This window comes from Podarcis liolepis (genome assembly GCF_965112155.1).
Source record: "Podarcis liolepis genome assembly, chromosome: 11".
NCBI classification, from domain to species: domain Eukaryota; kingdom Metazoa; phylum Chordata; class Lepidosauria; order Squamata; family Lacertidae; genus Podarcis; species Podarcis liolepis.
Window position 1 is genome coordinate 46,984,393 of NC_139565.1, and position 23,126 is coordinate 47,007,518.

General features: G+C 43.4%; 2 long non-coding RNA genes across 2 annotated transcripts; one reads left to right on the forward strand and one right to left on the reverse strand.

Annotated features, from left to right (window-relative positions):
• Positions 1-12,103: 12,103 nt before the first annotated feature.
• On the reverse strand, positions 12,104-13,279 carry LOC310688582. Its single transcript, XR_014517053.1, has 2 exons — positions 13,158-13,279; positions 12,104-12,231 (listed from the first exon to the last, which is right to left on the reverse strand). It is a non-coding gene; the product is annotated as an uncharacterized lncRNA (long non-coding RNA).
• Positions 13,280-13,364: 85 nt separating this feature from the next.
• On the forward strand, positions 13,365-20,105 carry LOC310688827. Its single transcript, XR_014517211.1, has 3 exons — positions 13,365-13,435; positions 13,531-13,741; positions 19,739-20,105. It is a non-coding gene; the product is annotated as an uncharacterized lncRNA (long non-coding RNA).
• The last annotated feature ends 3,021 nt before the right edge of the window (positions 20,106-23,126 follow it).

Consider the following 23,126-nt stretch of genomic DNA (forward strand, 5'->3'; position numbering starts at 1 on the left):
CCACCAAGGGCAAAGGTTTCCAGTAAGTAAACTCAACTGCTCCATTTACTGTGATGGATCATCTGTTTATGTGTCCTGAGGTTTGATGTGTTAAACACGGCACATTATTCCAGAGAGGACGCAAAGTTCTTTCAAACAATACGTGAAGCATCTCGGCTTTTACCACAGAGAGAGAGAGGGAGAGACAGAACGAGAACACACGGAGCAGGCGAGCTAACAGGATAAAAAGATTGGATGTGAAAGTCCACCGTCTGCCAGGAAGGAGTCAAACCTAAAGCAAATAAGCAAAATGTGTCAGGGGGGAAGCAGCTGATAAATCAAACCTCAAAGCGATCAGTCTGTTCTGATACCTGAACAGAGAGCTGAGCTCATAATTTAATCCAGTATCTGGACTTCGGCCAATCACGTAGGTCTCCACAACATTTGACAGGTGAAAATAGAGGTGCTGTTGTGCATTCGTCCCTCTTTCTCCTGTCAAGAATCACAGTTTGAGTATCTCTTTCCCTATGACAGATGGCCGAAGGCAGTTTTTTGTGGGATATTTTGTATTAAAGTACAGCAGTTGAGGATTTGAAAAAGGTTATGTGTTTTTTAAGGTGTTTTTTTTTTAGTCCTATGTTGCTCAAAAATGTTCAAAACTCCATATGGAACTAGACAATCTTAAATTGTAAGTTCTATCAGAGGCCTTTAAAGTCTATTGAAGTACACAGGCAAGCACTGAAAAGAACAGTATGATGCTACAGAGTATATATACATATAAGAATACGAACTAATAAATCATCTCTTAATTATTTAAGGGTAAGACAGAGCACGAAGCAGACCCCTGCTCTCCCCACCCTTCAAAAACACACAGATAATGCATTTTGGAGATTTAGTTTTTTTAATAAATGCATTGCCCTAATGTGGGTTATGGAGAAAAATAAAATGCCTTTACTTTCCCCACAAAAGTCACTGGACCTAAGTAAAGGTAAAGGGACCCTTGACCATTAGATCCAGTCGTGACTGACTCTGGGGTTGTGGCACTCATCTCGCTTTATTGGCTGAGGGAGCCGGCGTTTGGCCTCACACAGCTTCCAGGTCATGTGGCCAGCATGACTAAGCCGCTTCTGGCGAACCAGAGCAACACACGGAAACACCGTTTACCTTCCCGCCGGAGCGGTACCTATTTATCTACTTGCACTTTGACGTGCTTTCAAACTGCTAGGTTGGCAGAAACTGGGACCGAACAACGGGAGATCACCCCGTCGCGGGGATTTGAACCGCCGACCTTCTGATCGGCAAGTCCTAGGCTCTGTGGTTTAACCCACAGCACCACCCGTAGCTCCAATTTGGCAGATGTAGTCCACTCTGGAGGAACTCCTATGCCTGTCAATTCCATCCACTTTGGTCCAGAGGGAAAAGAGTTAAAGTCATTTTTCGCTTCTCTATTACTGTGGAAGGGGAACACATAGTTTCATTTTACCATGATCATCTTGGAATCTAGAGCACAGATCACACAAAACAACACAGATTGGAATTTTAAAATGTGCAGATACAAACACAAAAACTGGGGCTGGTGTACACCCTCAGATATGCAGATGGCAGGGCTGTGGCTAGACCACATAGGTCCACAACCCCATCACACATTCTTGGGAGGCACCTTAACCTCCCAAAGGGAGCTGAATTTGAAGTCTCTCTCTAGACCTTGCTGGATACACAGTCAACTGTGGCTTCTCTTCAGATATTTTTAAAGAAGCAGATAGGATATTGGAAAGGAAGGTAGCATCCAAATCATGTGCAGAACAGAAACACAGGTGTTTTCCTCATTCTTCATCGTGCCAGATATTGATAGGTGTGTTCACAGCACAAACTAGGGGAAAATATAAGCTGAAATGGAACAGCATGACAGGAAAAGAATAATGAAATGGCTTGTTCCTGGTATATAGTCCGTGGACAAAATAAAAACACCATGTTACTCTAGGGATTAATTTCACTCCACTGTGACTTTCGGCCTGGAAAACCACCAACAGCATACAAAACTGCAATTTATTTTTGAAGTGCCATGAAACAAACAGTCCTTACCTTTGTTCTTCCAAAAGACAAAAATGACAATCCTCATTAGATAAAATTAGACACAGGCAATTATTCCTCGGGGAACAAAGAGATAAGCCCTTTGAAAAATGGCTTGCTCCATTTTGCTTGAGTGCCAGAAGTGGCTAAAATAGATGGATCCGATGCAAGAAAAAGCAGTTCTGGTTCAAAACACATTGTACCAACATTACCAAAGAGGGAGGGAAAATGGCAGCACAAAAGATGTACTTATCAAGATAGATAAATGTTCTGTGCAGGAAGATTGCTACCGAATGGCATGTTGCATTGTTCAGAGGAACATCTGTGGCTAATAGTACTCTTGGTGCAAGCAGAGCCTGTGCCAATGAACTGCTTTCCAGAGCCATCCAGAGTACAAATATTCACAGCAAGGGAGGAAGCACTCAGAAGAAAGTCTCTACAGCATGGATGGGGAACCTGAGGTTCTCCAGATGTTGCCGGACTCTAACTCTCACCATCCCTGACCATTGACCTTGCTGGCTGGGACTAAGGGGAGCTTAGTTCAACAACCTCTGAAAGGCTACAGCAGTGACAGCCAGTCCAGACGCTGTTGAACTGCAACTCCCATCAGCATGGTCAATAGTCAAGGATGATGGGAGCTCTACAACATCTGGGGAGACATCACATTGGCTGTCCCTGGGCTACAGGTCCTCCACCCCAGTTCTCCAGTTTGCAACAGTAGCTAACTGCTGGCAGAACCCAGCAGCTAATACCAGACCTAGTTATGCAATTCAGAAATTATGAAAGGAGTGTGCAGGGGATGCAATCTGAAATTTGAGGGAAGGCCCTGTACCTAGTAGTTTATGGTCTCATTTCTGGTAAAGGAGGGACCTGGAGAAGGGGAGGTGTTTATATGGGGAGAAGTAGCCTTGCCAACTTCTGATTTTGGAAGTTGGTTTCTAGGGAGCTGGAGGCGAGGAAAAGAGAACTGTGAATAGGTCAGGGAAAAAAGCTTCAGTGGGAGCAAAACTAAGAACAAAAGCCCAAGCCATAGTAAAGAGGCAAGTCTTCAGCATTTGCCAAAAACTGTATAGTGGAGAAGCTAGACAGACCTCTGTTGGGAGGGAATTCCAGAACTTAGGGCTGCCACAGAGAATGCCCCCTCCCAGGCTACCTTCCACACTTTCTGTGGGAGTTGCAAGGCATTGAACTAGATGATCCTTGGGTACCTTCCAACTTTAAGATTCTATTATTCTATGAGTGGGAACTACCCAAATGGCCCCTCTGCTGATCTTAGCACCAGGGAGGATCTGTAGGGAATGAAGTGGTCTTTCAGATATTTGTGGCTCAAGTCATTTAGAGCTTTCAAGACCAACGCGAGCACCTTGAATTGGACATGGAAACAAGCTGCTTCCTTTGTTTGAACCCTGTTTCTGTGACTAATCTACTACGACGACTACTACTTAGATGTGGCATAGCCACTCTCTCACTGAATATGATGACTGCACGCTTTGCTAGGACCAACCATGTTATCAGTCAAACGTACTGTAGTTTGACATAAGTAATTATTTCCCGTGCAAAGTTCTGCAGCTGTTCTAGCTCAAGCAGCGAATGGTGCGCATAGATGTGAAATGAAGCAGGCTGGTTTAATAAGCAAGATAAGACACCCAAGGCAACAGCAACTCAAAATCTCAGAAACACTAATATGACAGCTGGATCACATTAAACAATAACGCTAGCTAATGCCATGCCACAATTCAATTTTCAAGAGGCCAAATCCTTCGCAAATGGGAAGAACCCTCTGAGCCCTTTTACCAGGGTGAGTCTGAGATATTTTGATATCTCAGGTTCATACATAAGCTAACCGGACTGAGAATTGAACCTCCATGGAGGATTAGGCTATCAATGGATACTAACCATGACAGCTATGCTCTGCTTCTGGAATAGGAGGCTGTAATGCTGGAAATTGCAGTTGCTGGAAATGACCGCTCCCCACATTAAATGGGGGGGCACTCTTTGCGTGGTCGCGCACAGCCCCCAGGACCCTATGTGGCACCATTAGCACAGGCTTGGCTTCGCCTTCCCCAGGTGGGATACCTGGAGGTCTCCGCCTACCTCAGCCAGTTGCCCAATCCCACCTGGGGAGGCGTTGCCAAGTGATCAGGCCAGGTAGGGGGAGGGACCACCCTGCCCGCACAATAGGGGGAGGATCTTACCTGGGAATTGTCAGTTGGCTCCAGAGCTTCTCCCACCCTACCCACCCTCAGTTAAGACTTCTTTTGCAGGTTAACCTTTTCTCCACAGGTACATGGGTGCTGCTACATCAAGGTCGCTGTTGAAGGGCCGGAAAGGAATTCTCCTGCATTGGCAGGTTTGCCTTTTCCGTAGCAAAATGTCACAACTTTGGCGGTATCAGGCCTTGGGCGGAATCCTTTAGTCTATCTTCCCTAAATGGGTGGGGGCGTGCAGCGGTGACCCACGCCCCCCTCCTCTTCACGGCAGCGATACCAGGGTTCCCTGTTAAAGGGGTTGTTTGAGGGGAGGTGTTGGCCTAGAGGTCATCATTGCTCTCCCCTGCGACGGCGGCATAACAGGGGCGATCTCCCTCTGCTTGAACATATGTTTTCGAGAGCCAGCCCATCCCCCCCCACACACACTCTGGATAACCCTGATGTTCCCCAGATCCCCGGCGGGGGACTGGGAAGGATAAACACCCAATGCCTGAGCCAAGGTCACCTGAAACATAATAAAGTTGTGGCCAATTTTAATCCCATAGCACGTTGTCTTGAGTCATTATTCCACACGGTGGCCGCCCAGGGTTTCGAGGACTCTGTCTGTCCACACAAACACAGGAGGGGATAGTGCTGTTGTGGTTCAGTCCCCTTTGAGGGTTTCTCACAGTCATCTGGGCGGCCACTATGATAACAGATGGGGCATCAACCTGATCCAGCAAGCTCTTCTTCATCTGACACATGTCAGAACAACAGTGTCTTCCCACCATTCCCTGCTCTCTCAGCATCTGCAGCCTGAGGTGGCTACCTCACTCTTCCTAATGGGAGAGCCAGTGCTGTGAGCTCTTTCCCTTCCTTTTGAGATATCCCTTTCACAGCGCTGGGAACTTTCTTAAACTGGGTTCCTCTCTAAAGCAGATCCTCATGTGCCCTGCATTTCCAGCACTCCAAACTATAATATTTTGTTCAGGGTCCCACTTGTTTATTTCTAAACAGACAATGCAGACAATTTATGGTTTTCCCCTCATAGTCCCCTCACAATGTCACGACAACCGTTTAGATTTACACCATCCATGTTTTTTTTATTGGCTTAGCTACCAATCAGGGCAAAGTTACGTTTTATTGCTTTGTGGGAATTCTTTAAAATATAAATAAACCATTGGATGCTTCTACATTCTGTAAATTTTAAATATATGTATTTCAAACGAAAGGACGGTTACAAAATATATAAACATGTTGCTACATTTGTACAAGATTATACATTCTTTGAATCCAACATTTCCATCCTTGTTCATTGAGTCTCTGGCACCAGGACAGAGCCAGGCATGACATCAACTAGGCTTGAAAAACATTTATAAAAGATAATATGTGTCGTCATCTCCCCCCCCCCCCTGCCCCCAAGACGGCATGGGAGGCTGATGTGGGTCACAGCTAGAAAGAGAACTGTGACCCAGACATGCAGCCCACTTGAAGAGTTACCACCCCAGTAAGAACTAGGTCTTTCCTACAAGGTGCAAGTGAGGACATTTAGCTTTGGAGACTCCCTGTCTTCTCCCTCTACATGGAGAGAATTATACTGTCTCTGAGTTTCATCTTAATGCAGGAATCATAATGGGTTTTCCTTCCCCCAGACAGATTTAGGATATGTCTTGTTTATTTGTGTGGTGTCCAGATATGTCTGGCAGAGTTTGGTCTGAAGGTACTTCATTCGCACTCAGTCTGTCTGCAGAAAATGGGACTTTGTCCAATGTATTACTGTCCTTTTCATCTCATCGCTAGAATGGTATCCAAGAAAAACTAGCTGTTTCCCTCTAAGGGCATTTGTTAATACTTTCGAATTGCATGTTCTTCTCCCTTCCCTTTTCATTTTTTGTAAGAGGGCTAAAACCAGGTATATGGAAGAGAATATTGAATTTCAAGGCCATTTTGCTGTATTTCTTTGGCTCCCTGCACTGTCGACTACTGCCTTGCAGGTTGGGGGGATAAATATATCGTATTTTTTGCTCTATAAGACTCACTTTTCCCCTCCTACAAAGTAAGGGGAAATGTGTGTGCGTCTTATGGAGCGAATGCAGGCTGCGCAGCTATCCCAGAAGCCAGAACAGCAAGAGGGATTGCTGCTTTCACTGCGCAGTGATCCCTCTTGCTGTTCTGGCTTCTGAGATTCAGAATATTTTTTTCCTTGTTTTCCTCCTCCAAAAACTAGGTGCTTCTTGTGGTCTAGTACGTCTTATAGAGCGAAAAATACGGTAGGTTGATCCAATAAAATGAACTCTCAGGCTGTTGTTCTTTTAATGTTGTGTTTACTATATATTGTTTATTTTATTTGGTGCACTTTATTTCTCCAAACAGCTCAAGGTGGCATACGTGGTTCTCCCCCTCCTTATTCAATCCCTATGAATCATAGAATTGTAGAGCTGGAAGGGACCACGAAGATCATCTAGTCCAACCCCCTGCAATGCTGGAAGATTAGTTTTGCTGTGTTTATTAATAAGTTAATTCCCATTTTTGGACAGGCTGCTTTGTTTGGAATATCTGACTGTGAAATTTTCCCATCCTAGAATCATATCCACCATATTTTATTATGATATGATGTGCTATATGTGTATGGTTATACTAATTTAAAATATATTCCAGTTAGGGCTGCCAAGTTTATTATTCCACTTCGATTTTCAGGATGCAAACAGCAATTCTACTGGAGTAGTGATACAACTAAGTAGACCCACTGGAATTAATGGACCTAAGTTAGCAATGTCAATTAAATTCAATGAGTCTATTCTGAGTTTGTGTAAGATTGGATACAGCCCACTGCATCTGAAAAATCACATAGATTCTGTGTATGTTTGCTTTTGAATTTATTGTTTATTGGAGCGGTTCCCAAACTCCATCCCCTCAAACTACTTGAACATTTGCTGGAGGTTTTGACAAACCACTTAATTATTTTTCTTCCTGTTGTAATAATTGTAATGTCTTGTGCTACATGTTGTATAGTTTTTTTAATTGCATTTTTACAGGCTTGCCACATACCACCTGGACCACCACAGTTTGGAACCTCAGGTTTATTGAAAAGTGTTCAAGATGTTTACAACAAATGATATTGTATGTGTATCAGATGGGCTTTTGAACAGTTTGAATTCACCTCCAAAGGCACACTCCTCCATTGTCTCCTGAGACAGATGGATGCCAGCAAACTGTTTTTCCAGGCTTAGCTATGTCCACTTCCCCTCATTTTGGGAAGAACTAGGTACCGTAATCGAGTCTATTGTTCTCCCCCAGTCTACCTGAGAATCTTTGTGTGTAAAGAGACCTGAACTGGCTGCTCCAAGCTCAGAACACATGGCTCTCACAAGCCACTCTTGAGTTAGGAACTTCCACCACTTTGCAACTAAGCCAAGTTTTACTGCCTGTGCAACTTTTCTGACATATGGAAAATCACATGAACCTGACCTATGAAGTGTTTGTAAGTAAACCAATTTTGAACTTATTAAATGTGTGGTCTTTTCCTATGCTGAGGGAAGAGGGTAGTTTCGGAAAGCACAGTGTTACGTTTTAATGGCCTAACGCCTATATTTCTACCCTTTCTTTGCTGCATATTTTGTGCACTCTTGTTTTCTCCTGCTCTGGAGGGTAGGACTCGAACCAAGGCTTCAAACTGCAGGAAAGGAGATTCCGACTAAACATTTGAAAAAACTTTCTGACAGTAAGAGCTGCTCAGCCATGGAACAGGCTTCCATGAGAGGTTGTGAACTCTCCTTCCTTGGAGGTTTTTAAATGGAGGTTGGATGGCCCTCTGTCATGGATGATTTTCCTACATTGCAGGGGGTTGGATTAGATGACCCTTGGGGTCCCTTCCAACTCTACAATTCTATGATTTTAAATTTCTGCTGGGGTTCTCTCACCAAAGAATACTTGCCCTAAACTTGGATCTTGGCATCTAGGAATTCTCATTTTTGTGCCTATTATTTTCCTTACACCAGCAACACCCGTGTTAGGGAAGTTTAACCCAGGGGTAGGCAAACTAAGGCCTGGGGGCCGGATCCGGCCCAATCGCCTTCTCAATCCGGCCCACAGACAGTCCAGGAATCAGCATGTTTTAACATGAGTAGAATGTGTCCTTTTATTTAAAATGCACCTCTGGGTTATTTGTGGGGCCTGCCTGGTGTTTTTACATGAGCAGAATGTGTGCTTTTATTTAAAACACATCTCTGGGTTATTTGTGGGGCATAGGAATTTGTTCATTCCCCCCCCCAAAAAAAAAATATATAGTCTGGCCCACCACATGGTCTGAGGGATAATGGACAGGCCCATGGCTGAAAAAGGTTGCTGACCCCTGGTTTAACCTGAAAGCTGCAGTCAATGAGCTATCTGGGAAAGCTAATCATCTCCATGCAACTATTAGGGTTGCGGTTATTATGACTATCATTAATCATACTTGTTTATGGTGTTATTGAAAAAGTCTTGAAGCAATTTAACAAAGACAAACAGGTAAATCAATTAAAAGCCCAAATGCAACATCCGTTGTATAAAACAAAATTCCTAAAATGCTCTTTGAACAACACGCTAAGGAGAGCACAATGCAGTAAGAAACACAATGGACTCTACCGGGAGGCCTCAGGGAAAGTCTACTGGTGAAAACGTATTACATGATAGCAAATAATACAATTATTTTTGAAGCGCTTGGGGTAAAATGGAATGGCTATTAGCTACTAAACATGGTTTTATGAAGAAGAATCATACCAGATGGTCCAAACAGGTTTCCTCCTTTGACAAAGGAACTTGTTGAAGAGGCAAGAGAAACAAAACTGATATAGTGCCATCTTTACTTCAGCAAGTCTGTTGGCTTTGTCCTACATGACACCTTCAAAGAAAAGCTTAGTAAATGTGGGGTTTGTGTTATATTCCCTGGAGCAACAGAAAAGAATCTATCTGGCAACTTTTCAAATGCACATTTTTTTTCAATGATCCACTCATTCCTTCGCATTGCCCTTACTTGCTTTCGCCCTCGGTTAGATTAACAGCATTAGCATGTATTCAAATCTGTCAATGCAGTATTGTGATTTCATGCTATGTGATTCCTTATTAGTTGGAACCACCCATGCAATTAGTTCAGAAAGCACTCCCCTCACTCACTTGCTTTCTGTGATATCGCCATGCATTCAATCCATCAATCCATCCATCAGTCTATCAATAATGTAGCTCAGTCTGATTTTCTATAAAGCTCAGTCTGATTTTCTATAAAGCATCATAGTTCAGTGCCCTCGACTTCACTGCATGATATCTGACTGGGATCACCGTAGAAGATGTTGGCATTGAATGGTGTCACATATAATATAAAATAAAAAGGCAAATATTTCACAGTACAGAAGTCTTTCTAGGAAATGTTTCTACCCCACAAAAGCCATTTTTGACTCAGGCATCCATGAATTGGAATATTCTGCACAGCTACAAGTAGTGAATTTCACAAGTGCAGTTTGTCATGCCTAGGTGAGACAAAACTACCTCTACTGAATATAACAACAACAACAACAACAACAACAATTTATTATTTATACCCTGCCCATCTGCCTGGGTTTCCCCAGCCACTCTGGGCAGCTTCCAACCAAATATTAAAAACAGTACAGCATCAAAGATTAAAAACGTCCCTAAACAAGGCCACCTTCAGTTGTCTTTTAAAAGTAAAATAGTTGCTTATTGCCTTGACATCTGCTGGGAGGGCATTCCACAGGGCAGGCGCCACTACCAAGAAGGCCCTCTGCCTGGTTCCCTGTAACCTTACTTCTCGCAATGAGGGAACCGCCAGAAGGCCCTCGGCGCTGGACCTGAGTGGTACTGAAACTACCACTTCTATGAAGCTCTTAAAGGTACAAACCCCCTCTTCTGCTATTTTCATTCTACATAATGAGGGCTCAGTGAGGAAGTAGGGATGGGGGAGAGATTTGGTCTGGAACCGACCTAAATGTCACTTCCAGAAACAACATGTAAAGCAAAATACAACTATCCTTAAAAACCCATATTTCACCTAGTTTTGCAATGTTGTTCTCCAACCGGAGGTATGAATACAAAAACTCACCAATCAAGGCAATGAGTGTTCATTAAAATACATATATTGGCCAAATTAACATCCCAATATGCATTATGTTGTGGGAAATGGCTTGCAGCCAAGAGTAGCAAAACTGCACACCAAAATGTGCACAAGGAATGCACACTAAAGTGCTGATGTCGGAAATGATGTGGTGAACAGAACTCAAGTCTGGAAAAACGAGAAACTGAAGCCACGTTCACACAGTTCTTTGAAAGCACCGTGATATCACTTTAAACAGTCAGGGCTTCTTTCAAAGGATTATGGGAACTATGGCCTGTTAAGGGTGTTGTGAGTTGTTAGGAGACATCTGGTTCTCCTCTCAGAGCTACAGTTCCCAGAGTGGTTTAGCAATCCCTCTTCCTGAGGAACTCTGGTATCATAATGCTTTAAAGTGGTACCATAATGCTTTCAACCTATGGTGCGAATGTGGTCTGAGGGAATCTGAAATCAATAGCTTACCCCATCCTTTATAGGAAGCAGCTCAGCAATGATAAGCACTGTTGGGGGAACACTAAGCAAGATATAGAGTACTTGGAGGATAAGTCATTCTTAATTCAATTGTTTCTTTTGTGAGCACGCTTCTTTCCCAGGACGCCTCTAAGCTTTCACAATGCTGCTTGAGAATGGGAATGTGGCGATGGAGGAACAAGCGCAGCTGCTCTTCTCTCATAACAAACACCCCAAGGAATGAGATGTGGTTTTTAGATCTGGATGGGGGACAGCAACCACATTAAACATTTCCAAGAATGATTTGAAAGAGAGGTTTCAAGAAACTCACCAAACAAAAGGCGGCACAGTTGGGTGGTCTTGGCATGGAGTCCCAGCAGTCAGTGAGAGTTTCCTTGAGCGTTAAGAGGTTAACATGAGTGACTATCTGCGTATGTCTTGACAAAGCAGCTGGCTTTGTAGTTCACATGCCCCCCTCTCTTCCCTCGAGTCTTCAGGGAATGCATGAGGGTTGTGTGAGATGGTGGCCCCAACATAAACACTGGCCACAACCCCAGAAACTGCACATCCAAGTAGCCCTGTGAAAAAGGGTTCCCAGCCACAAACATAGATCAAGGGAAGTAATAGTGCCACTGTATTCTGCTCTGGTCAGACCTCACCTGGAGTACTGTGTCCAGTTCTGGGCACCACAATTCAAGAAGGACACTGACAAACTGGAACGTGTCCAGAGGAGGGCAACCAAAATGGTCAAAGGCCTGGAAACGATGCCTTATGAGGAACGGCTAAGGGAGCTGGGCATGTTTAGCCTGGAGAAGAGGAGGTTAAGGGGTGATATGATAGCCATGTTCAAATATATAAAAGGATGTCACATAGAGGAGGGAGAAAGGTTGTTTTCTGCTGCTCCAGAGAAGCGGACACGGAGCAATGGATCCAAACTACAAGAAAGAAGATTCCACCTAAACATTAGGAAAAACTTCCTGACAGTAAGAGCTGTTTGACAGTGGAATTTGCTGCCAAGGAGTGTGGTGGAGTCTCCTTCTTTGGAGGTCTTTAAGCAGAGGCTTGACAGCCATATGTCAGGAGTGCTCTGATGGTGTTTCCTGCTTGGCAGGGGTTGGACTTGATGGCCCTTGTGGTCTATTCCAACTCTATGATTCTATGATTCTATGAAACATAGACACATATATAGACATATAAACCACCTTTCACATGTCCTCTGAATATGCAGGTACTGAGTGTGTGTCCAGCAAGTGCCTTGGCACAGAGGGTGTCCCTAAAAGGTTGATGCATTGAACACACTGTCTGCATACCCCTATAGTTTAATGCCAGTTTATTAGAGTTTCAGTAACAGTGCAGGATGTGAATGTCTCTAAAAAAAGCAGCTGGTTAAGGCTTTGGGCACCTCATCTGTTGGAACGCCGGCTCAGAATCTTGTACTGCATCCTGAAGCAGAAGTGAACAGGGAAATGGCACTTAATTAAGAAGGCAGCCAAGCCAAGTTAACACAACTGCATACTTCATACCAAGTAATTATAAACTATTGGGACAACCCTAACCATGCGGGGATATTGTGCGGGAGCTGGAACCAGCAGTCTTTCAAGATGATAGTCCAGCTCTGTTAAACAAAACAAAAAAAAAAAACCTCATCTACAGAATGGAACCATTTAATGGGCCTAATTCAGGAGTAATTGCAGGAGTCAAGTACTTTTGTATAAAACATTTTCTCCAATATTGCCAACAGAGTTCTTGCAGGCCCAGGCTGCACATTCTCCCCTCCTCAGGTGAGCTACCAAATAAACAAGACCATGCAGAAGAGCTGAGTGCTAGGAACTGGCGTGGGCTGATTTAAATCCCCCAGGAGCAGACCTCAGGAAAGCCTGATTGTTCCCCCAGGCCCACCTCCAGAAAGCCAAGCCCTCCACACCAGCCTGCCATTGGCCAATTCTACAGGCTGACATGGGACAAGTTTTCAAGGCAAGGAACAGTCCCTGACATGCAGCCCTGCACCGTTGGCAGGGGGCAAGCTCTGGCTGTTCCGCAATCCCTGGCAAGGGGGTAAGAGGACTTCCTTGTAAGGTTGCCTGATTGTGCATTTACATTTAATACTAGGGACTACTGTCCCAACTTGCTCCTCTGACCAATGCCACCTACCAGCCAGCCCCTTTGCCAACCCCCCTTCCCCCACACCTGACCAACCCTTACTCTCTTTATGTCTCACCCACTCCCTTCTCTATCCCCTCCCAGCTCACCCAAACCTCTCCCCCCCATAGCTCAATCCCAATCCCTCCTCCTCTCTGCTCGCCCCACCCCTCCCAGTCCCAGATCACACCAAGCCCCTCCCCCTCCCTCTTTCTAACAGCTCATCTCACCCTCTTTGAAAGGAGGGTGCGGGGTACTTCAGTAAGTGGTAAAGCGCTCTGCTCTCTGAAGTACCTTCCACCCTCTTGGCTGCCTGCTTGCTTGCGCATCTGCCTGCTAGCCTGTTATCATGCTGGAGTTTCTGTGGCCACCTATTGGTGACCTCACAAGCTGCAGCATGATGACAGCCTTACTGCTTTATTATATAGTAAGAAATGGTATGGGATATAGATAGGGATAATAATGCTGTGGGCTTGATATCAAGAGGTCCTTCCATTTCCTCCTGCAGGTCTGTGTCTTGTTCTTCCTCTCATTTACCCCTCTTCCCTGAATTTGCAGTGCAGCAGGTATAACATTTCTTCTGTTTATTTCTTCTGTTTACAGTGGCCGTAGCTGCTGGCATTATCCAATCACTTAAGCAATTATACATGGTGAATCACAGGTATGAGTCAGCAAATTCTGGCACTGTACTGCAGGGCAACACTGGACCGAAGTCTAGCTAGAGTGACATTCATTTCCTGCCTCTTGAATATACAGCGCTTGAGCCTTGCATGACCTTGAGAGTTTAAATTCCAGAGAGCCACTTTGCAGAAGGGTAAGTTCTGTTTCTCAAATACCAATGTGCAGATTTGGTTTGAGTTATGGTTGCTTTGGAACCGTTCTTTCCCATACAACATAAAAGAAAAACTGCATTGTTTTCTGCTGTTACTCTCGGTAGGGACCTTCTTTAAAAAGCGAAGGAGCTCAGTCAAATACATGAGACTTCAGATGGAAGAAAACATAGACACAGAGAAGCCACAGCTGTACACAAATTATTTTTTTTGTAAACTTTGGGTTTTGGTTCATTATCTTAGCATTATTTTCTTCTACCAGCTCAGAAGAAAAGTCTAGGATCTGTTTTTCCAGGATAACTCCATGGGACAAATAATCAAAAACATCATAAATAGGAACACAGAGAGCTGCTTTCTACTGAGTCAGACCATTAATCCATCTAGCTCAGTATTGTCTACAATGACTGGCAGAAGATCTCCAAGATTCCAGACTGGGTACATTCCTAGCTCTGGAGATGCTGGGGGTTAAACCTGAGACCTTCTGCCTGCAAAGCACTGAGTTATGGGCTTACATACACACACACACACACACACACACACACACACTGTGATATACTAGATCCCTGGCATGAAAGGGGCATTACATGATTGCTGGGGAGTGGTGCCAAGATTCCTAGGCCCAGTATCAAGCATGCTGCCTGACCCCTGTTCCAGAAGTCCATGCGTTGGTGTGCTCATGTTCATGAAGAGGCCTATATGTGGCAGCTTGACTGATGCCAGAGATGAGACCAGGAACATAACTGCAACCTTCATGGAGGTAACATATAAAGGGGACACTGAACAGCCTTTATGTAAATCTTCAGATCTCCACCACTGCCCTAAAGCAAAGGTTCAACATTGCTGTTATACTCCCGGATGATACCCCAGTTATATTTAAACTGGTGGTCATAGCTCAGTGGTAGAGCATCTGCTTTGCATGCGGAAGGTTCGTGGTTCAATCCCCAGTATCTGAAGGTTGGGCTGGAAGACACTCCTTTCTGGGATCCTGAAGAACGTCTGCCAGTCAGTGTAGACAACAGTGGAAAAAAGACAGTCATGCAACCAAAAGATTAACAAAACAAAACAAAAGAATTGCTGTGAAAATCCCTGAAACGAGAGGTAATTGACTATAGAATTAAATTAAATAACAAAAATCAGAAAATTTAAGGGAAAATTACCCTAGAATTAAGATTTAACGAGATGCCGGCTACAAAACTCGTTTCACCGAACTAATCAGTTTCCTCAGAAGGAAATAAATAATTTTATAAACTTTAAATGATTTTAAGTGATATCAAACAAACTCAAGAGCAGGGCTGAAACGCTGAAAAAAGGTATAAAAACCTCAATGACAAGTTTTGAACATAGCCCTATTTAAGAGAACTTTGTAAATCTTAAATTATTTTAAATGATTTCCAGCAAACTAAAGAGCAGGGATGAAACACTCCCTGAGTTTAAAAAAGGTTTTAAGAAAAAGTTACAAAGGAATAAGAGATAAGCTGTTTAGGTTTCAAACAAACTCGAAAACAGGACAGAAACTCAAAAGCAGGGCTGAAGCGCTCCTGACTGCTGATGTTGAAGACTGCTCTTTTGTTTTGTTTTGTTAGACAGTGTAGACAAGGCAGAGTGAGATGAACCAATGTCGTGACTCAGAATAAGGCAGCTTCCCATGTTCCTGTGTTCCTTCTAAAGAGAGATCATAGTATCATAGAACTATAGAGCTGGATCATCCAGTCCAACCCCCTGCAATGTGGGAATATGTAGCTGTCCCATCGAACCTGCAACCTTGGCATTATCAGCACCACGTTCTAACCAACTGAGCTATCCAGGCTGATCTCAATATGATTGCACATGGGAGCACTGATCATCCTCTTGATAACAGAAACCTTATTAATGTAGTCACAGTATCCAAAATACATCAGACACAGTCTATACTTCTAAGACATTGGACTACTTGATCTCTAATGGCATGCTTCAGAGATGATCTTGAGATGTTATCTGCAAGCCCCAACAGGATGTCTACAGTATTTTAACAGAATATTGCAAAATGCTTAATTTTCTCCCCCTGGCAAAACAGAAAAGAGGCAATTTGGCAACTATGTCAAGCAAAAGTTTTGCAACAACAAAGAAATAGAGGGTAATTTATCATGTAGATAGATACCTACTACTCTAATGCTCAAAACATTTGTGTTGGCTGAAACTCTACCCCATGAAATGCTTTTATGCCACTAAAACCATCCACAGATGTGCTTATTTTAATTCTCCCCCAGCTTCAAAAAATAAAATCCGGGCAAGCAGATTGCAGCAATCAAATAGTATTAAAAAGCAACATATCCACCCACCTGCCCATACATCCCCACCCCCATGACCCAGAAAAGGAGATGCAATCATGAAAGAAGCCTTTCTGTGAATTTCCTTTCTCAGCCAGGAATCATCATGCATGCTTGCGAACTAGGTGTGCCTGTATTCACAATCAGGTACAAAACACCTCGTTTGTGGATGAGAGTCTGCACTTCTATCTGCGTTTGCTTTGTGGATGACGAATGCATATTGGCAACTGCTTTGCGTGTCAAGGCCCCCAAGCCACCCCCAGGGAAATAATGGTGCGAGGCTGAAAGAGGAAGCCTCAGAATCACGCCATGGCCTAAATCGTTCCCGCCCACACCCCCAAGTGACCTAATTGGCTGCCTGGCAACCTGGTGTGACCGGGGTCTCCCCCAGCGTGATGCGGGACGCTGTCCCACCCCAACGCTGAGGGGAGTGGCTAGGTGGCCGGACCACAACCCAGCCCCACCAGGAAGTGGACCTGATTTCTCAAGCTGTTCACACACCAGTGCCTGAAATCAAATCTGGAACAGGATACAGTGGTACCTCAGGTTACAGATGCTTCAGGTTACAGATACTTCAGGTTACAGACTCTGCTAACCCAGAAATAGTACCTCAGGTTAAGAACTTTGCTTCAGGATGAGAACAGAAATTGTGTGGCAGCGGCATGGCGGCAGCGGGAGGCCCCATTAGCTAAAGTGGTGTCTCAGGTTAAGAATAGTTTCAGGTTAAGAACGGACCTCCAGAACGAATTAAGTTCTTAACCCGAGGTACCACTGTATTTATTTTAAAAACGAACAAGCAACAAAGAATCAAATCAAGTCCAGAAACATATGAATGAAACTTACAAGAATAGCATCAGTCTAAGCCTGACAAAAAGTCAGGAACTGATCTACAATGAACTAAAAAAGATGTTTAGATATACCTTCCCCAGAAAACCTGAGGCATTCTTGCTGGGTCTGATGGGAGAAGAAATTGCAAAGATAGACCAAAGACTATTTATGTACGCCACAACTGCGGCAAGAACTTTATTAGCCCAAAGATGGAAACTGCAGGAATTACCAATGATTGATGAATTACCAGACGAAGATGATGGACTATGCGGAACTGGCCACGCTGACAGGCAGAGTCCGGAATCAAGACGACCAAAAATTTCAGAGAGATTGGAGTAAATTTATTGGGTATATGAATAATTATTATAAAAATGTGAAGACACTAGCAGGACTGATATAAATTCTGCAACGAAGAAAAGGAAGTTCTAAAACTTTCTAGACCAAAGAGATAGAGTTGATTATACGGACATAAAGGTCAGAAGTAGAGGATATAAAGTGTGATACAAAGACTTGAAAATAAAAAACCTGTTGAAGAGATGGAGGGAAGTCACGAGCTAAGTAGAACAAATAATTTATTTGTTTTGTTATTGATATGTTGAAATATGGTGCTAAAAAGAAATCAATAAAAATTATATTTAAAAAATATAAATAAATTGCCGCTTTCCCACTTGCTCCAAAACAGTTGCAACAGGTGTCCCCAATAACCGCTCCCCGCTTAAAATGGGGGGCGCCCTTTGCGTGGACGCGTGCAGCCCCTAGATCTGGAGCGGCTCCAACAGCATAGGCTTGGCTTTGCCTTCCCTCAGGTGGGATACCTGGAGGTCTCCGCCTACCTCAGTCAGTTGTCCAATCCCACCTGGGGGAAGCATTGCCAAGGAGACCAGGCCAGGTAGGGGAGGGATTACCTGCCCACACAATAGAGGGAGGATCTTACCTAGGAATCCTCACTTGGCCTATTCTGAAGACTTCTGTAAATCTCCAAATCACTTGTGGCTGACATGTTGGCCTAAGAGACCAAGTCAGAACATAATTTTCTTCTGCACATCCTTCATTAATCAGAAACATCAAGAAATGTTCCCTTTGTATATTCAAACAGAGTGTGTCTTCCAGTAAATTGTCAGCTGTGTTTCCCTGGCAGGCAGATGTTACTTGTTAGCGAGTGTCATGACAAACTATTTCCCGTCCCCAAAAACCAACATAGACACAAGCCCATATTAGGTGATATGTCAGCTTAGCTCAGGAGTGGGCAACCTTTCATAGATCTATTACACGCACATGCACACACATCTCATATATACATATTACATATATATAAATAAATAAATATGTAAATGGATTAAAAATTAGTTATATTACAGAAAATGTGTTTATTGGGAGAAATATGCACTAACATGCTGATATGTTTTTGCTATGACTTTTTTATTTTTTAAAATTGCACAAACTGATGTGAAAATGCAGTGAACTGAAACAAAGATTGGGGAAAAGGAGGCGCCGAAAGAAGCAAAAATTGAGAAATTTGCCCATGTCTAACCACAAGCAGACTCCTCACCTTCCCTGTAGAATCCCCATTACTCAAGTGCTCCAGCATAATTCCTGGGGTGGATTTCTGTGTGTTGAACCTGGGGCACTTTGAAAACTTGGCCTGGATCGAGGCATGGATCTGTCACAAACATTACATTGACCTTACAAATATTGAACTTGAAAAGGAGCTGTGATGTCTGCTTTCGTTTGCTCTCCCTGGCTCTGCACTTCCTCTCTGAAGCTTGTTAAATTTTACATGATGTGCCAAAAGGGCACTGAAACTAACCAGTCAGCATCTCTTCCTTGATAAGAGGGTTAATCCCTTTAACTTTAGTAGTTTGGCTAACACAAAGTCCTTCATGTGTTTTCAATTGTTTATAACCCTGTTGACTTTCATAGACCTTAGCCAGGATATAGAGCATTTCATACTGTGTTTGGCAAGAGTTCTGTCACGGTGTGTCTCTCTGTGTTAAGTTGACTGGGGTTTCAAGCACACACACACACACATGTTCCTCCAAGTGATACTTCTGAAATTATTTTGGCCTGGAAAACTATTTTGGCCCCTATGTGATTTTTTAAAAAATATTATTCAACTTTACTTTTGCCTGTTTACATTCCTAATGGTGGGCTCAGGTTGTGGTGATTGGCAGGTGTCTAACCATGGTGACACTTGGGGACGACCTTATTAGGAAAGACTAAAGGATCATGTGCTAGACATGCTTCTGAAATTCTCCACATTGCCATTTCTCCTCATTGGACTTTGAAGTTCTAGATTACCCAATCTAGTTTCTGAAGTGGATTGGACATTTCTTCTCCATTCACACCTGCTCCTCCTGCTCCTGCTCCTCCTCCTGTTGCTTGTAGATGTTTGGCAGAGACCCAAGACTCCACACTCATCACTTTAGTCTCTCTCATATGTCTAGTTCAGCACTTGATGTAATGATTAACTTAGCCCTAGATCTATTACTAATGGTTGGGTCCAGGACTGTCTTTCTGATGAACCTGATATGACCTTGAAAAAGACTCTTACTGGAACCTCTCCCCCCCCCCCCCATCTTGAATCATTGTAAACATGGTACATTAGTTTACTTTCCGTGGAACATTAGACTTCCAGCAAGTTCAGACAGGCTTAGATCTTTTACTAAGCAGATATTTGTCCCACCTCCCGCATTCAGTTATATAAAGGACAGAGATTGCTCTGATTTTACCAGACACATTTGTTTGTATGTCAGGAATTGAATCCAAAGCGTTGTCTAGTTGTACTGTGCTGAGTGAATTCTTAAGCACATATTGAGGTGTTCTCTTATTTATATTTCTTATTTTCAGAGCAATGGGTCCATTAAGTCTTCTTCGCCAAAGAGTCCTCATCTGGTTTCCTCAGTAATACCACTTTTTTCTTCTTCAAGAAAAGAGTGCCTGGGGATAAGAGACTGCCTAAAGGATTTGAGATGCATCTCTGCTAATATCTGAAGTCTCTTCACCAGACTGACTAAAACCAGTTCTTCTCAAAGGTATTTTGATGAGTTGGATGAGATAAAAGAAACACGACCTTTGCTCCGAATCTGAACTGAGAACAAGATGAAACAGCCTAAACATATTCTTAAGAACTCATGTGTGTGGGACATTGAAAAGTGAGAAGCAAATGAACAGGGGGAAATGCCTTATATTAGTTATTTAACTCATTGTTGTCTACACTGACTGACAAGCAATTCTCCAAGGTTTCAGGCAGCGTTTTTTTCTGTGCCTAACTGGAGATGCCAGAGATTGAACCCGGACATTTGGAATGCAAAGCAGGTGGACTACCACTAAGCGGTGGCCCTTCCCCAAAATCCTGTTTATGCTTGCTGGGGTATAGATGCAAAGTACAAAAAATGAAAATGCTACACTATATATTACAACTAATCCTCTTCTTTCGTGATCACTCGTAGCTGAGTAAGATTGTCTTCCATGAACACAGTCTTAACAGTGAGTCCATAAGTGACTGTGAAGGCCAATTCTGGATCCACACGTCCTTCCACAGTGGAGACATAGATTTCCAGGCGGGAGTTGATCATGGTGAGGGTTTCCCAAGCGTGCCTTCCTCTTAGCGCGTTTCTCCCAGCATGGTGTAGTGGTTAAGAGCAGTGGACTCGTAATCTGGTGAACTGGGTTCGCATCTCCGCTCCTCCACATGCAGCTGCTGAGTGACCTTCGGCTAGTCACACTTCTCTGTCTCTCAGCCTCACTCACCTCACAGAGTGTTTGTTGTGGTGGAAGAAGGGAAAGGAGATTGTGAGCCGCTTTGAGACTCCTTAGTCCTTAAAGCGGGATATCAAATCCAAACTCTTCTCTTCATCCTGAGTTTGATGGTCTTCAAAGCCTATGATACCTTTGGTAAAGACTGCTGGGGACAACTGCTTGTTTCCAACTGGAGACAACTAATTACAACTAATATCAGGCACTCAATGAACCAGTCAGTCTTCACATTGTGGGAAGCCAATGTTAGAAAGTTCCAGAATTATTAACACAACTCAAACAATTGTTCTCTTTGTTCAATGAACACATTTCTTATTTGTTTTATATATTTTTATTGCAGTGCTTGGAGGGCACTCCAAGTTTTCTAGTTGCTCCAGCAGACCCAAATCTAGAAATGTTCCAATTTGGATTTCACTTATGGCTCATTCGCTATTAAATGACCAGTGAAAGGGTGACATTTGCTATGACTGGCTGGGAACTAGATGTGGTGAGAGATCTTCAGCCTGCTGCTTACAAGCCTTGAATAAAAGGGACAGGGTATGCAGCTGATATCCTAAAGCCTGCAAGGATGCCTAAGCTTGTGCCGACCATCTCCTGCGGGAAGATTCTTCCTCCTCTTGGACCATCTGATTCACATGCCACAAATGATCAGAAATGCATTATTACATGCAATTTGTCCATAGCTATAATGAAAGGGGGCAAGCCAGGACGTGGGCAGCAATAGCTGGGATGTGTGCCATGAGGTCCAGGACATCTAAGGGCAAACTGTCAAGGACAAGGAAGAAAGACGGGGCAGGATTCATCGCAGATATAGATTCAGGGGAGGTTAAGAGATAACAAGGGAAAGGAAACAGAGGGACACAATGCACAAGTCCAAGGCTCTAAAGCAATAAATGGGAGCTGTCAACCAGCCTGACAGAAGCCTCTCCAGGCTTCCTTTTGCAAAGGCTGCTGGGAAGCTGGAGCTGAAGAGTGCAGTTCAAATGATCTCAGGCAAGCTTCAAAACAGAGCTAAGGAGTATATCCTGGCATGTACTGTACATAAAGTTCATGCTCCCAGCAATGTGACGACTTACATATTGCTTAAAAGAACGGCAATGGATCATCTTGAAAGAGGACATGGGTATTTGCATATTGTTATGAATAATATCAACAATTCAATTCCTTACCCACACTTCCTCATAAAGTCCCTAGGTGGGTTGTAGCAATGCAAATATATAGTGCTAAATCACAGTTTAAAACAAATGACAGTCACAGGAATAGGTTGGGTCCCTAAAAATACATGTCTAGGGTGTCAAATGTCAGGGTAAAGAGGTGTGGCAGCAAGGACATAATGGAGGTGCACTGGGGAACACATATTTTTGGATATGGCTACATGTTAGAGCCAGTGTTGTGTAGTGTTTAGAGTGCCGGATTAGGACCTGGGAGAGACCTGGGTTCAAATCCCACCTCAGTCATGAAGCTCACTGGGTGAACTTGGGCCAGTTAATGACCCTTAGCCTAACCTATGTAGGCTGTTGTATAAATTAATCCTCGACCCTTTGTATCTGCAGAATGTCCCCACAAGTTTTGAATTACATCCTAACATACAGGTGAACAAGAACTTTCAGGTTCCTTTTCCACAAACTGTTGCTGAATGAATGGATCATTTTCCCACAGAAAGCCGTCTCTTTTCTCTCAGGCCAAGGATTGGTGAACATAAATTTATATTTACTTGGCACTTGTAACTACATGGACAGCATCCAATGTTCAAAAAGTTCTGTGTAGTATTTCTCTCTCTCCCTCTCTCTTGGAGCAAAAAATTTGACCTGCATCTCAAAAAACTATTGGCATTTGTTGATGTAACCCTGCTTCCATGGCAAACAACTCTCTGTTTTCTCTGTTTAAAAAATGGTTTGAATAACTAACAGACAAGAACCTGCTTCTGATGGTTCAAGAACATTTCTACGTAGACGCCAGTCACAGACGAAATGGACCTGATGGGAGATATTTTGCTCACAACCCAGTAAGCATATGAAAACACATTATTTGTAACTTCAGTGGATCTGAATACCAAGGGCAGTTTTGCTAACTAAGAGCTGGCAATGGCTTTCAAATGAGGAAACACAGATCAAATCCCAAGGGTAAAGAAAGAGAAACATTCCTAACAGCACAAGCCTCCAAAGTGAAGTATAGGATTGTGAGCTAAGGCTACTGATAAATTTGGGGGTTTATATCTGCAAAATGCCAAGGACTGAACCTGTGACCTTTGCATGCATAACATGTGCTCTGCCCCTGAGCCATGGACCCTTCCGCTGAGCCACAGGCCTTCTCAACTACAACTACAGCAAACCAAGCGATACTTCATAGGGAGTAGAGATTCTTAGGGAATACATTATTTGCAAAGTGGAGACTTTATCATAAGCCTGTGATTTTAAGGCTCCACTGAACTTAGCGGGATCTAATTCTGAGTAGACATATAGGATTATGCTGTCAGACC